Here is a 13,473-nt window from a genome sequence, read left to right on the forward strand (position 1 = left end):
TAATCAGGCTTTGTAAAGAGAAGAACTGCCATGCCATGATGATCTTAGAACATGCTAAAGCCAACACTAGAGGGGATGTTGTGATAACTACCCTAGATGCTGAAAAAGACTGTTACAATGTCAGTTTTGAATGGCTTGTCTTGGCCAAATTGGGCTTTACCAGTCCCTTATGCCACTTAATACAATCAATGTATGCCTATCCAATGGCCAGATTAGTGGTGGCAGGCCTCCTTACTGAGGACTTTTGGCTTCACAAAGGAACCAGACAGGGGTGTCCCCTCTCACCTTTACTTTTTAATTTAGCCCTAGAATCACTATCCATATACCTGACAGAAAAGGCCCCCTTACATGGAATACGCTTGCGGACGACATTCTCATCTTCATGGAAGACCCCCCCTTCCGATATGACCTCCATCAAAAATATCTTTGATGAATTCAGATTGGGCTCTGGTCTCTACATAAATTACAGCGTAAGTGAAATCCTCCCCCCTTGAAGCGTCCCCAAATCCTACTTGGTTAATCACTTCTCCATTTTCAGTAGCCGGATCTCACATAACGATAGGTAAAACGCCTTCCTCTCTCTACATTTTAAATTATCACCCTTTAATTAAGAAAACTGTTCAAGAACTTGTAAAATGGATGGATCTGTCTCTATCGCTTCTGGGGAGAGGTCATATATTCAAAATGGGGAGCTTTGTTAGAATGCTTTATCCATTACAAACCATGCCAATCCACCTAAAACATAAGGACATCCTAACTCTAAATAAAGCAATATCCAAATTTATTTGGTGCAAGACAGGAAGGCAAGAGCTTTCTTCGCTACCAATTGGTGAGACTGTCGGCTGCCGGTACCACTAACAGGCAGACGCGAACGGCGTCTCCCGCTATACCACCACGATATTATAATTTTTCCCGGATGGATTGTTTTTACTGATATGGCCGTTTGAAAGTGCATGTTATGCACTGTTACATGTGAGTGAAATTGTCTACTTTTTTATGAAATAAAAGTTTTATAAGGTTTTCATGCACTATTGTGATCTTTCTATTTATACATGATGTTGCATTGAGGGATACGGTATACCAGCCGTGGTTATCTCGGATGAGAGGAGTCATAGGGGGTCGGATGGATGTTAACTAAGAAATCCTATATAGACGCTCTATTGTATATATTTTAAAGGTGAGCACCCATTCACAAGAGGGTGCACGGTTGTTGTTTCACTGTGACACTCTGGTCACTCACCATTGGGAAGCACTAGCCACCTTTAGTTGGCCGATTCACTGTTATAGGACTATTTTTTCAGCACTAATATTCACGTGGATTATTTAATTATTGGACTTCCTTTGCAATTTTTGCACATATAAACTGTTTGCACATTTTTTATATATACTGCTGCATATCTATTGCATATATTTATTATATATATGTTTAATATTTTGGCACTGATTATTTTTCACTGCTTGACAGTTTTCAACTATATATTTTTTTGCGCAGCACTATTCATTTTATTGATTTGTTTACACTGCTATGAGTGTCTGCAGCAATTTATTTATTTATCATTAAGAGGTTGCTCGCATGATCCTTTTTGTCAATTAAAGAAACCCCCTCGTATTGCACTTTCCAAACTTTATCTACTCAGAAGCGAAGGAGGTATAAAACTCCCCAACATAAGGGTTTATAACTTCGCTTGCCTACTAGGGTCAAGCCTTGACTGGTTACTGAATGCCTCCCGCTACTCCAACTATCAAATTGAATCTGTGATAGTACATCCTTATTCCTTAGAGGCTCTCCTACATTCCAAGTGGAAATCTCTTCGACAAGACCAAAAACACAACCTCTTATGAGATACAGTGATAGCCTGGAAGGAAGTTCGGAAAAAAATAAATCTTTCTCCATTTATATCCAAACCCCATGTTTCCATCAAGATTGGAGCCTTCTCCTTTTGGTATCACCAAGGTTTTACAAAATTCTCTTCCCTATTCGGTGTAAACACAGGATTATCTCACACCTTCCTGGAAATAGCAGAAAAATTCTCTCTACCCCTTTCTCGAGCTCTCCACTTCAGGCAATGCATTCGTTTTATATGCTCTCATTGCCTCAACAGTATCAGATGCTTCCAACCATTAATCCTGGACCATTTCCTCGAACTAGGATCCTACTCCATCTCAGATATCTACAAGCCCTTGATTCACAAATTCACTTCCACCCTGGCCTCATCCTCAATGGCCAATTGGGGCAAGGATTTCTCTGACCTGGAGATCTTAGTTAAAATCCTTCAAGGCTATAATAGTGTTCTGCGCATGGTCCCAAACGAAAATGGAGAGAAACTCAAATGAAAATTCTCCATAGGGCATACATCCCATTTATATCAGTGAAAGACAACCCTCGGGCTACTTTATGTCCTCTTTGCTCACAACCAAGGCCCTCTCTCTCACATCTTCTATGGTCCTGCAAGTTCTATCATTTGTCTATGGAATAACCTTCGTACAACTTCCAAAAGACCCACTCCTTCTAATCTTTGGATATTGGGACAAACAGCTCCCTGTAAACACCCCAAACAACATCACAATCCACAAACACAAAACTTGGATCCAAATTAGTCTTCTAGTCACCAGAAGAACTATCTTAAAAAACAGGATCACTCCCTCTCACCCAACAATCTCTCTAACCAAAAAAGAACTTCACCTATTATTCTACAGAGAAAAATTGGCCACTGATTATAAACACACTACTTCTAGGACAAACTTCTACAAGAGATGGACGGCCTTCATAACAGCGACTATACCCACTAAGGAGCACAATATCTTTGAGAAACCCTTTTCCTATCTGCAAGGACTGCAACAGCTATATGATAAGGAGGACATCTACTAATGGTCTTATTGACCACCTTTCTTCACCAGCATTTAGAAACAACTTAGGGACCAACACAGCTAATGAGCATTTAAATCCGACTCAGGCAGCTGTGTAATTTACCCCCCCCCTTTTTTACTTTCCTTTTCACTTATCCATTGTCTCTGATTACCAATATTTCACTATATAAGAAAATGTAAAACTCTAAGTGACATTTCCCCTGTCACCGTGTAATGTCTCTGAAATTAGATTTTTTTTGTCAATAAAATCAATTGAAAAAAAAAATAAAATAAAAAAAAAACTCTGTTTATTAACCACTTTACCACCGGAGGATTTTGCTGTCTTCCGTCCAGGCCACTTTTTGCGATTCGGCGCTGTGCTACTTCAACTGACAATTGCGTGGTCGTGCGACGCCGTACCCAAACGAAATTTACGTCCTTTTTTTCCCACAAACAGAGCTTTCTTTTGGTGGTATTTGATCACCTGTGTGATTTTTACTTTTTGCGCTATAAACAAAAAAAGAGTGTTTATTTTGAAAAAATAACAATATTTTTAAAATTTTTTTATATGAAATTCCCCCCAAAAAAGATGTAAAAACCAATTTTTTTAAAAATTTTTGGCCAATTTGTTTTATGCTACATATGTTTGGTAAAAAAAAATCGCAATAAGCGTATTTTGATTGGTTTGCGCAAAAGTTATTGCGTTTACTAACAAAGGGAAAGATTTCTGTCATTTTTGGTGTTTTTTTTTAACGCGTAATGGCGGCGATCTGCGATTTTTTTTGCGGGACTGCGACATTGCGGCGGACAGATCGGACCCTTGACTGACATTTTTGATACTTTTGGGGGTACCAGTGACATTACTGCAGTAATCAGTGCTATAAATATGCACTGTTACTGTAAAAATGACACTGGCAGGGAAGGGTTAATTTTATTGGAGAGGGAGGGGTTAATGTATGCCTGGTGCTTACTGACGTGTAGGGGGGGAGGTGACTGAGTGAGTCATGGACAGATCGGATGTCCAGCTATGCTGAACAGTCCGATCTGTCACTCCCTGTCACTATGGAGATCCGCCCGCTGTGTTTACACACAGCGGGCGGATCTCCAGACTCGATCCCCGACGATCGCCGCTGCTCCTCCCCTGGCCCGACTCCCGCTGTGAATGAAAACAGCGGGAGCGAGCCTCCGGCGGCGCGCAAGCGCCGCCCAGAAGGGGGAGTGTCTAACGACGTTAATACTACGTCGCTGGACGATAACGAACCACTCTGCCGCAGTAGTATTACTGTGAGCGGTTCTAAAGTGGTTAAGCACATTTTATAGGGCGTTGCCAGCTGCGGACTGGGATGGAGGCCTAGGAACCAAGCTCTGCTCCACGGCCTGGATTACAAGCGACCCAGAGGGAAAAGGATCGGGGAACCTCTCGGGCAAGTCCAAAAATAGACTACTACACCGCTGCCGTAGACATTCACTCGGCCCAAAATGGTGCAGGATCCCGGGACCAGCCGTCACAGCACAGCCCCAAATCCTCCTGCTTCATCCATATCAAAGGCCCTGGAATCAAATAATCTCTCCACAGAAGACCCCAGAGCGGATATGGACACTCTTCCTCCACCAGATGATGCCACAGGGGTACATTCTGTAGACAGAGGTAAGAGACTGGCATCCTCTCCTACCGACTCTCCATGCAAAGAACCTCAGGCCAAAAAACATCAATGGGCTGCTGTATCTAAAGGAACATCCACCACAGAGCACATACCTTCCTTAGCTGCTGTCCCTGTCACTGACAATCATGTCTCTGAAGCTATGCGTAAATCCATGCTGCTCACTCTGCAGAAGGATTTGCACAGAGAATTACAAATATCTCTCTCTCATGTTCATGACAGAGTGGATTGTCTGGAAGAAAGGGTAGATGTATTAGAAGAAAATATGCGTGACTACTCCAAAGTTCACAATGAATATTTAGATGCTCATGATGCTCATAAGTTAGGAAATCCATCACATTAAGATGACCCTGGTGGATTTAGAGGATCGCTCCAGGTGAAACAATATAAATTCAGTGGGATCCCAGAAACTATTAAAACAAATTAGCTTAACCCATACCTGCAGCAGCTTATTTCAACAATACTTCCTCGCCTAAACACCGTGACATACTGATAGATTGGGCCCACAGAATTGCTAAACCCACACACCACCCAGCTGATATTTCAAGGGATATCTTAGCTCTGATCCATTTCTTCCATATTAAGGAACAAATCTCTCGACCGACAGTGACGCAAAACAGCTACCCGAACCATACACTGACAGTAAAATGTTCACTGATCTTTCCCCCACCACAATGGAAATGTGCAGAGCCTTCACTCCTATTACATCCATTCTCCAGCAAAACAAAATCACGTATAAATGGGAGTTCCCAACTAAATTGCTAGTCACATACCAACAACAACTCATTCCCATCTTCAACCCCAGGCGAATTCAAAAAGCTGACAAACTGGGGTTTACTCCCTCTCGCTGCCACTACTATGGGACAACGAGACCCCCCTAATGCGCCTAATCCGGCGCCCAATATGAACTGAGAATAATGGCTTACCCCAAAGTTTAGTTTCCCTTATCTACTCAGATCCAGCCTGGACGATGTCCACACCTATTCTTTTCCACCCCTCAGGTTACAGTGTGCTATGCACACACTATCGTTCTTTACTATCCATCTGATCTCCACAATACATCTGATTGTTTGTAGTTTTTTACAGTTTTTCACATAACTGTGTTTTACGACTAGTGCCATGTACTATATATCTTCTTATATTCTGTGACCAGTCTTGATCCGCTTGTAAGCCTGTAGGGGGCGAGCGCGCGCCACCGGCGGCGCGCTCCCGCCCCCGCTCATTCCCTGCCTAGCCTGCGCGTGTGACCGGCGGCTCCGATGTCCGCGGGCCACTCGCAATCTCCCTCAGGAGTACTCACTTTTGTTGCCAGCAGTTTATACATTAATGGCTGTGTGGTGAGTTATTTTGAGGGGACAGCAAATATACACTGTTATACAAGCTGTACACTCACTACTTTACATTGTAGCAAAGTGTAATTTCTTCAGAGTTGTCACATGAAAAGATATAATAAAACATTTACAAAAATGTGAGGGGTGTAATCACTTTTGTGAGATACTGTATATGCAAATGGATATATTAATTATACAATATGTTGGCACTAAAAAAAAAAAAAATAAACACACACATTTTCAGTTACATGGAAACAAGCAATTTTAGGAATTATCTTTCAACTATACTTTTAGTACATTAGGTCAAATATTCCCTCAATGAGTTCTAGTGCACTTATACACATAAAGTAAGTAATTACTTTGAGAAGGAGAGATTACCACTAAGAATTCATGTAATCTGTGTCACCAATCAATGTAATCGATGAAAACATTGTCAGCCTGAAAAGCGCAATACCAGTGCACAGCTCGCACTTTCTCTCCTCTTGACAGGCCACAGTTTAATTATCCAACATGTCAAGAGGCCAAGTTGCACAAAAGAATTAGGATTGATGAATCTGGTGAACCAGCGATAAAATAATATCCTCTGGAGGGTGTTTTACATCGGTCATTTAATTTTGCACATTTTTAGCAAAACAAGAAAAAAAAAAGCAGAACATCTGTTATACTGTTTAGCAAAAGTTAACCACTTCTGGACCGGCAGATTTTGTCCCTTAATGACCAGGCCATATTTTGTGATTCGGCACTGCTTTACTTTAACAGACAGTTGCGCAGTTGTGCGACGCTGTACCCAAATAAAACTTATGTCCTTTTTTCTCACAAATAGAGCTTTCTTTTGGTGGTATTTGATCACCTGTGCGATTTTTTTTGCACTATAAACAAAAAACAGCGACAATTCTCAAAAAAAAAAAAAAAAATTTCACTTTCTGCTATATAACATTCTCAAAAAAAATTTTTTTTTTAACATTTTAGGGCAATTTGTTTTCTGCTACATATTTTTGGTAAAAAAAAAAAAATAATAAGCGTATTTTGATTGGTTTGCGCGTTTAACTACGGGAAAGATGTATGTAATTTTTATTTTTTTTTTTACTAAGTTTAATCTGTGATTTTTTGCGGGACTGCGACATTGCGGCGGACAGATGGGACCCCTAACTGACATTTTTGACACTTTTGGGGGGACCAGTGACATTACTACAGTAATCAGTGCTACAAATATGCACTGTTACTGTAATAATGACACTGGCAGGGAAGGGGTTAACACTGTGGGTGATCAAGGGGTTAAATGTGAGCCTAGGGGAGTGATTCTAACTGTGGGGGGAGCGTGGCTTCTGAAATTATCATAGAGACCTGTGATCCTATATAGCAGGTTCACAGGGGCTCTGTAATCATTCCAGGGAGAAGAACGGTCAGCTGTGTTTACAACAGCTGACCGTTGTCTCTCAGCGGGGAGCGATCGCGGGTGTCAGGCAGTAATCCGAGCTGTCTGCCCCATGCACCGGAGTAACCACTGCCGAGTGGCTGCGGGACCGCGCCGGCGGCACTCGCCCCCTAGCTGCAGGCGCATGACCGACGTAAGTCTACGTCGGCTTGCACAGGAGTGTCGCACTGCCGCAGTAAATAGGCGGCGGGCGGTCGGGAAGCGGTTAAAGTGGATTGTCAGGAAAGCAAAATTTGCAGATAAAATTAAAGAGGTAGTGGTAGAAGGGTGCTGGACATGGATTTTCACAGATTATGAAAATGTGGACAAAATAATTGCTTGAGTCCAACTGGCCTGTAGTCAGCAGCTAACCACAAAGACAGGGATCACTGAGGAGAGGATATTCAACTAAGTTAAAAAATCCAAGTAAAATAAGTCAAAGAGAATGCCAAATGACAACGTTTTTATTATTTAACTGGTTACAACAAGCAGGGCAAAAGACAGCCAACATGTTTTGGGGGCAGCACAGTCATTGTTCATCAGGGCTGGAAAAAAATGTAAAACAGCACACACAAAAAAAATGATAAAACAGAATTGCTACTAAAAATATCCATGTATAAAAGAAAAATAAACACATATTATTGACATGTCAACTAAGAGAAAATAATATCCTTGAAACCAGAGTGCATGACTATATAAACATAAGAATAAAAGGAAGCCACATTTCACACTAAAGTACATATTAAACTGTATGAATATACTGTACAGTTGATGGCCATTCAAAGATGTTGTCTGCTTCCTTAAGAGACACAAAATAGGAAATTATTTTAACAAGCTATCAAAAAGATCACAGTTGAACAGAAAGTAACCAAAGGCCAATTAACACTAGTATAGGCATACACTATACAATCCTAACTCATAATCTCACCTACATCCACCAAAACCATGGTATTTAAAAAAAAAAAAAAAATGTGCACAATAAATTCACCTATTTTCAATTGGATGGCCATTCCACTACATAGCTGGTGGCAGATCCAGGAGACTACATAATAAGATTGCATAACATATGGCCTGTGTGACACTACTAGAGGGAGACTTGTATAATGCTGTAAAGTCAGAGTGGAGAAGACAATCATTTGTTGAGTGTGTTATTTATTAATTTGTTTGCAAGCAAAAAATTAGACACGGTGACCCAAAAAGACAAAATGTAGGTTCAGTCCAACTAGACCGCTGTGAGTGCAGGCAGGTACAGGGAGCTCGTCCTAGCTCCAAGTTGTAGCAATGTCAAAGGTAAAGATCCATAAGTCGCACATCATGAAGCAGACCCATGAGAATGAAGTGAGATGAATGGCAACCTCAGCCTGGACTCCAGCCAGGCCACATCCCCAACACATTTCACTCCGTCCCTTGGAGCTTAATCAAGGGGACACCCGTTCACGGTTATGCCAATGTGTTGAAAAAATATATAAGTGTCAGTGCTGCTAGTATGGAACCTTCTACAATGTGCCAGAGTTAAATCAACATATGCTGAATACAAATGTACAATAAAGTGCAATGTGAAATAAATGTCTTTTGTGCTCATAAAGTGACAGTGCTGGGTAAACAGTTCATCCATACTTTCAAAGTGCTGGTGCTTGAAACATATAATCGGTGATTCACTTTGTGCTCCCCTCCTGGGTCCCTATTCACCAATATGGTGATGGATATCAGCGTATAGTGCTTTTAAAAAAACTCTGTAAAGATTAGCAATAATCCTCCTTTCCTTTTCGTATCCAAATGCAATTGGTGATAGATGGGGAAAATATTGTTCCACTCAGCTCATAGCAAGGTACATGGCGGGAATGAGAGATGGGTTCTCATGGTGTAAAATCATTTAGTTTATTTAAAATACAAAAACAGATCAACTTACATATAAAATTGCTGTAAGAAGCTGTAGTTGCTCGTGGTGGACGCTGCAGCTGCGTGCGTTCCAACCACCGGATAGGACTTCACAAATCAATCCCCTGTCTGCTGTGTTTCGCCTCTCCCACTAGGCGTCTTCTGAGGCTAGATTGACACTTCTAATATTTAATATTTATTCCTGTGCGCTGGTATATTTTATCACAATGTGTTACTTTACACTTGTATTCTTAATTTTAACGTATGCACAACTCATTGACATGTCAAAAATATCCTAAAAGATGACTCAGAAGAAAATCTAAAATGAACTACAATGTCAACCTTGAGGCGTTTTTAGCACGTATCTTATTTCTGAAAAGAAGAGGATCTCAAGGCTGCTATGTTATGTATGTATGTTATGTTATTATTTATGTCATGTTATGTATGTTATTAAAAAAATAAAAAAAAAGAAATAAAAATATTTAGTCTCACTTTAAATAGAGCTGCAGCCAAATAAACAATCCATGAGTTAACCAGATCCTGTTTACTTTATTTTTTACCATATAAAAACTGTTTACTGGGTCCAGTGCACTTATTTGCTACTGTAAAAAACAATGGGTCCTTTGAGTACACCTTGCAAAAATTTCACATAAAAACTATTCAAGTAAACAGTACAAAATTTAGAACTGTAACATTTTACTAGGATTTACTTCTCCTTTAATATATTAGCTGAGGGGTCAAACTAGTATGATGAGAGATGATAGACATGTTAAAACACAGAGTATGGCCATGGAAAACTCTGTTTTCACACATTCAGCCAGCTAGCAGCATGGATAGGGGAATCTTCACTTGCAATTATTGGTATGCAAGCACAGACGGCACCAGCTGCCGCTTGAATACATTGGCACTGCCAAACCAGTGGCTGCATCCGATAAGATGCAATCATGGTGTGACTGATAATCTTGACTTAGTCAATTTGAAACCGACTTTTTGGCAAACCAGGGAGATGCTTGCAGGGCCACACAAAGCTCAAATTATGTTTTATTCAGTAGAAATCAGCTAAAGGTCCAGCCATCTACGGGGAACTTAAGGGCTGCTCAGTACAGCATGGCAAATGATTTATTCACATTGCTGGTGATAATCGGGGACAGCAAAGGATAGGATGGAAGGATATAAGTAAACATTTAAAAATAAATACACAAGTAAGCTCTGTCAAAAACACTAAACTCTATCATTGATAACCCGTTAAACTCCTACGCTTTTACCCATTTTAAATTAGCTTCCTTTAGACAAACTAGCAAAATAATTTTCTTCTAAAAAATCTGGCATTAGGTATGCTTTTTTGCATAGAATATCCACTTGCCGGCCGCAATACATATAACATATATGTTATATGCTTCCAAGAGGTTTACCAAGGTTATGCCTAAAGCTATCAGCAATAACTCCTGTATTTTATGCTTTTTTTCAGCTGGCAAATGGCTTTCTCATGAAAGCGGTCCCACCGTTAATTAGCTGCAGGATCGCTTTCAGAAGCAGTGGAAGAGGGTCATCCCCCTCCATTCACTGTTCGCTGGTGTTTCTCAGGCTTCCTGTTCAAACCAGCGCACCTGGTTTATTATAATACAGGCATATCCTCCTATTTAGGAATAAGTTAGAGAAAGGTTATCAGTTTCTTTCAACTGGAATGAACCTTTTGAAAAACTTTTTATTTGGTTTTGAACAAAAGTAAGTAAAGCATACATAAAGAAAAAAGGAAAACATCCAGTACTGTATAATGAAAACAGCATGAGAAAAGATTAAACCATCATAACACACACGATATTATGATAGCATCATGAATATTGTCACGTAATTACTATAACTTTTCTAGCAACCACTCTCATCATGCATGTGTGAGAAGGGCCCGACGAGATAAAGGCCAAGGCAGCGGGATCCATGCATACCTCTAGATATGCAATTAGCGGATGATCCGCTCCTCGGGAGACGCCCCTGTAGGGAGCATACTGCGCCTCCCAAGTATATCCGGCTCCCATCCCATCGCACCCACCCCCCCACAGACATGCCATGAAATAAAGTCACAACTTAGTTATCTCCATGTCCTGCAATATATTCGTTCCAGATAGACCAATTGGCCTGAAATTTTTGCATTCTAAAGTCTGTGAAAGTCAGAATTTTTTCATATTTGTATGATTACTTTACAATTTGGATAACTTCCCCTCTGGAAGGGACAACATTGCTTTTCCACTTACGGGCTACGGAAAGTCTCGCTGCAAAGAGGATATTTTGGACCACTGTTCTGAATTAATGAGGGTATCTGTCAATGTCTATACCTAAAATTGCTTGCTCCACTGTCACCTTATTGAGTATCCCAGTGATATCCGCTATCAGCTTGGTTATGGAGGCCCAAAAGCTTCTCAAAGAGATACAGGACCACATCACATGGAGCAGAGTGCCCACGTGCCCACACTGCCGCCAGCATAATTTAGATGCGGCCATGTGATATTTAGCAATGATATACGGGGTTTTATACCATCTAAGGTGGATTTTTTGTGCGCCCTCTCTAAAGTTAGAGCATTTGGTATGCGCAAAAGTAAGTTTATATGACTTCAACCATTGATCCTCCGTAAATGTTTTTAGTAGATCCCCCCCTCCCATTTCAAATGATATTTGTTTTTCGTGAACGTCTTTTTGTTGTGGAGGGATAGGTAGAATTTACCTATACCCTTCAGTTGTAGTTTGCTCCCAAAGCACAATGAATAGATCTGCTCTGGGAAGGCCACTGGAGCTGGTCCTAATTTGGAGATCAAATGAGAGATTAGAATACGTTAGGTGTTCTTTGATAAATACGGGAAATTTAGCACACCAATCCCGAGGAGTGTCGTGCAAGATCTTGGACCGTGTGCAGTCCAAACTCTGACCAATGATATGTTGTTAAGTTTGGGGATAGAAAAGAGAGAGCAGCAAGAGGGACAGGTACATCTACTTGCTTCGTTCCAGCGTCCTTATAGGCAAAAAAATATTGCCAAGCGTTTATTGTGGCCGATACCGTGGGATGCTCTGTGGTATATTTGTCTGTAGATAGCGGGATGCTCAAGACAAGATCAGCAAGAGATCCCTGTTTCACCACCGACTGCTCAATCTGTCTCCAGCTAGGGGATGGTTCTGGTTTTAGCCAATAGATCGATTGGGTTAGGATGGCCGCTATGTGATAATCTTTTACATCCGGAATTCCCATTCCTCCTACGTGAGGATGTTTGACTAATTCTCTGTGTGAGCATCGGGGTTTCTTGCCTGCCCAAAGAAATTTGGAGAGGAGTGTTTGCACTGTTTTATAGAACGAAACCGGAATTTTAATGGGGATTGCTCTAAAGAGATACAGGAGTTTTGGGAAAATCAGCATCTTAAACGCTGCATTTCTGACCGACCAGGATAGGAAAAATCTGTTCAGTCTATGGAACTCACGGGTGAGTATGTCAAGGAAAGAGACAAAATTTGTTTTAAACAAATCCTCTATTTTGCTAGTGAGTTTTATGCCTAAATAGTCAATCTGTTCCCTTCCCCACTGAAATGGTACTATGCGTTGAATGTCTCGTTTGGAATCGTCAGTTATGGCCACTTCGAGCATGTGCGACTTAGTATCATTAACTTTATAGTATGAAATAGAATGGAATTCATGTAGAATATCTTGGGCTGCCAGTAAGGATGATAGAGGGGAAGTCATGGACAGGATAACATTGTCAGCGAACAGCAATATCTTGTGGACGGATCGCCCTATCTTAAGACCCTGAATCTCCGGGTGAGTCCTAATTCTTTCTGCAAGGGGTTCCATTAAGAGGGCAAACACTAAAGGGGAGAGTGGGCACCCCTGCCTGGTACCGTTAGTTATATTAAATTTAGTTGAAAACAAACCCTCTGTGTAAACATAGTGTCATGGACTTGCAATAGTTTGGCAAAGCTTACCTGTCCCATCATGTCTATATTAGAGGTCAGACTGCACTTCTGGTTCCTTTTTATCACCTCTCCTTCCTGTTTCTGCCCCACCCAAGTCATCACAGGAAGTATATATTAACCAGTGCACTGCAGTCTGCTTTGCTGTTCAACAGTGTTAGTTTCCTGTTTGCCGTGTGCTTGAAAGGCTTGTCTCTGACTATTCCTGTTTGCCTGTTACCCTGACCTTTGGCCTGTCCCTTGACTACCCTTGTCTGCCTGTTACCCCGACCTTGGCTTACCCATCACCATTCTGTGTGTCCTGAGTGGCTGCTTCCCTTCTCTCCCTGCGGAGCGTGACCTGGGGAACCCCAGGGGCCGCGACCTGGGCCCAGCTGCAACCAAGTCCATCCTC

The 13,473-nt window shown here is 41.2% G+C and overlaps 1 protein-coding gene across 1 annotated transcript in view; it reads right to left on the reverse strand.

The window, feature by feature from the left end:
* Window positions 1–13,473, reverse strand: part of FBXL17 (F-box and leucine rich repeat protein 17) — a 1,141,969-nt gene that overhangs the window by 640,664 nt on the left and 487,832 nt on the right. The gene's annotated exons all lie outside the window — the stretch shown is intronic.

The sequence above is a fragment of the Pelophylax lessonae genome (genome assembly GCF_965119305.1).
Source record: "Pelophylax lessonae genome assembly, chromosome: 1".
NCBI classification, from domain to species: Eukaryota; Metazoa; Chordata; class Amphibia; order Anura; family Ranidae; genus Pelophylax; species Pelophylax lessonae.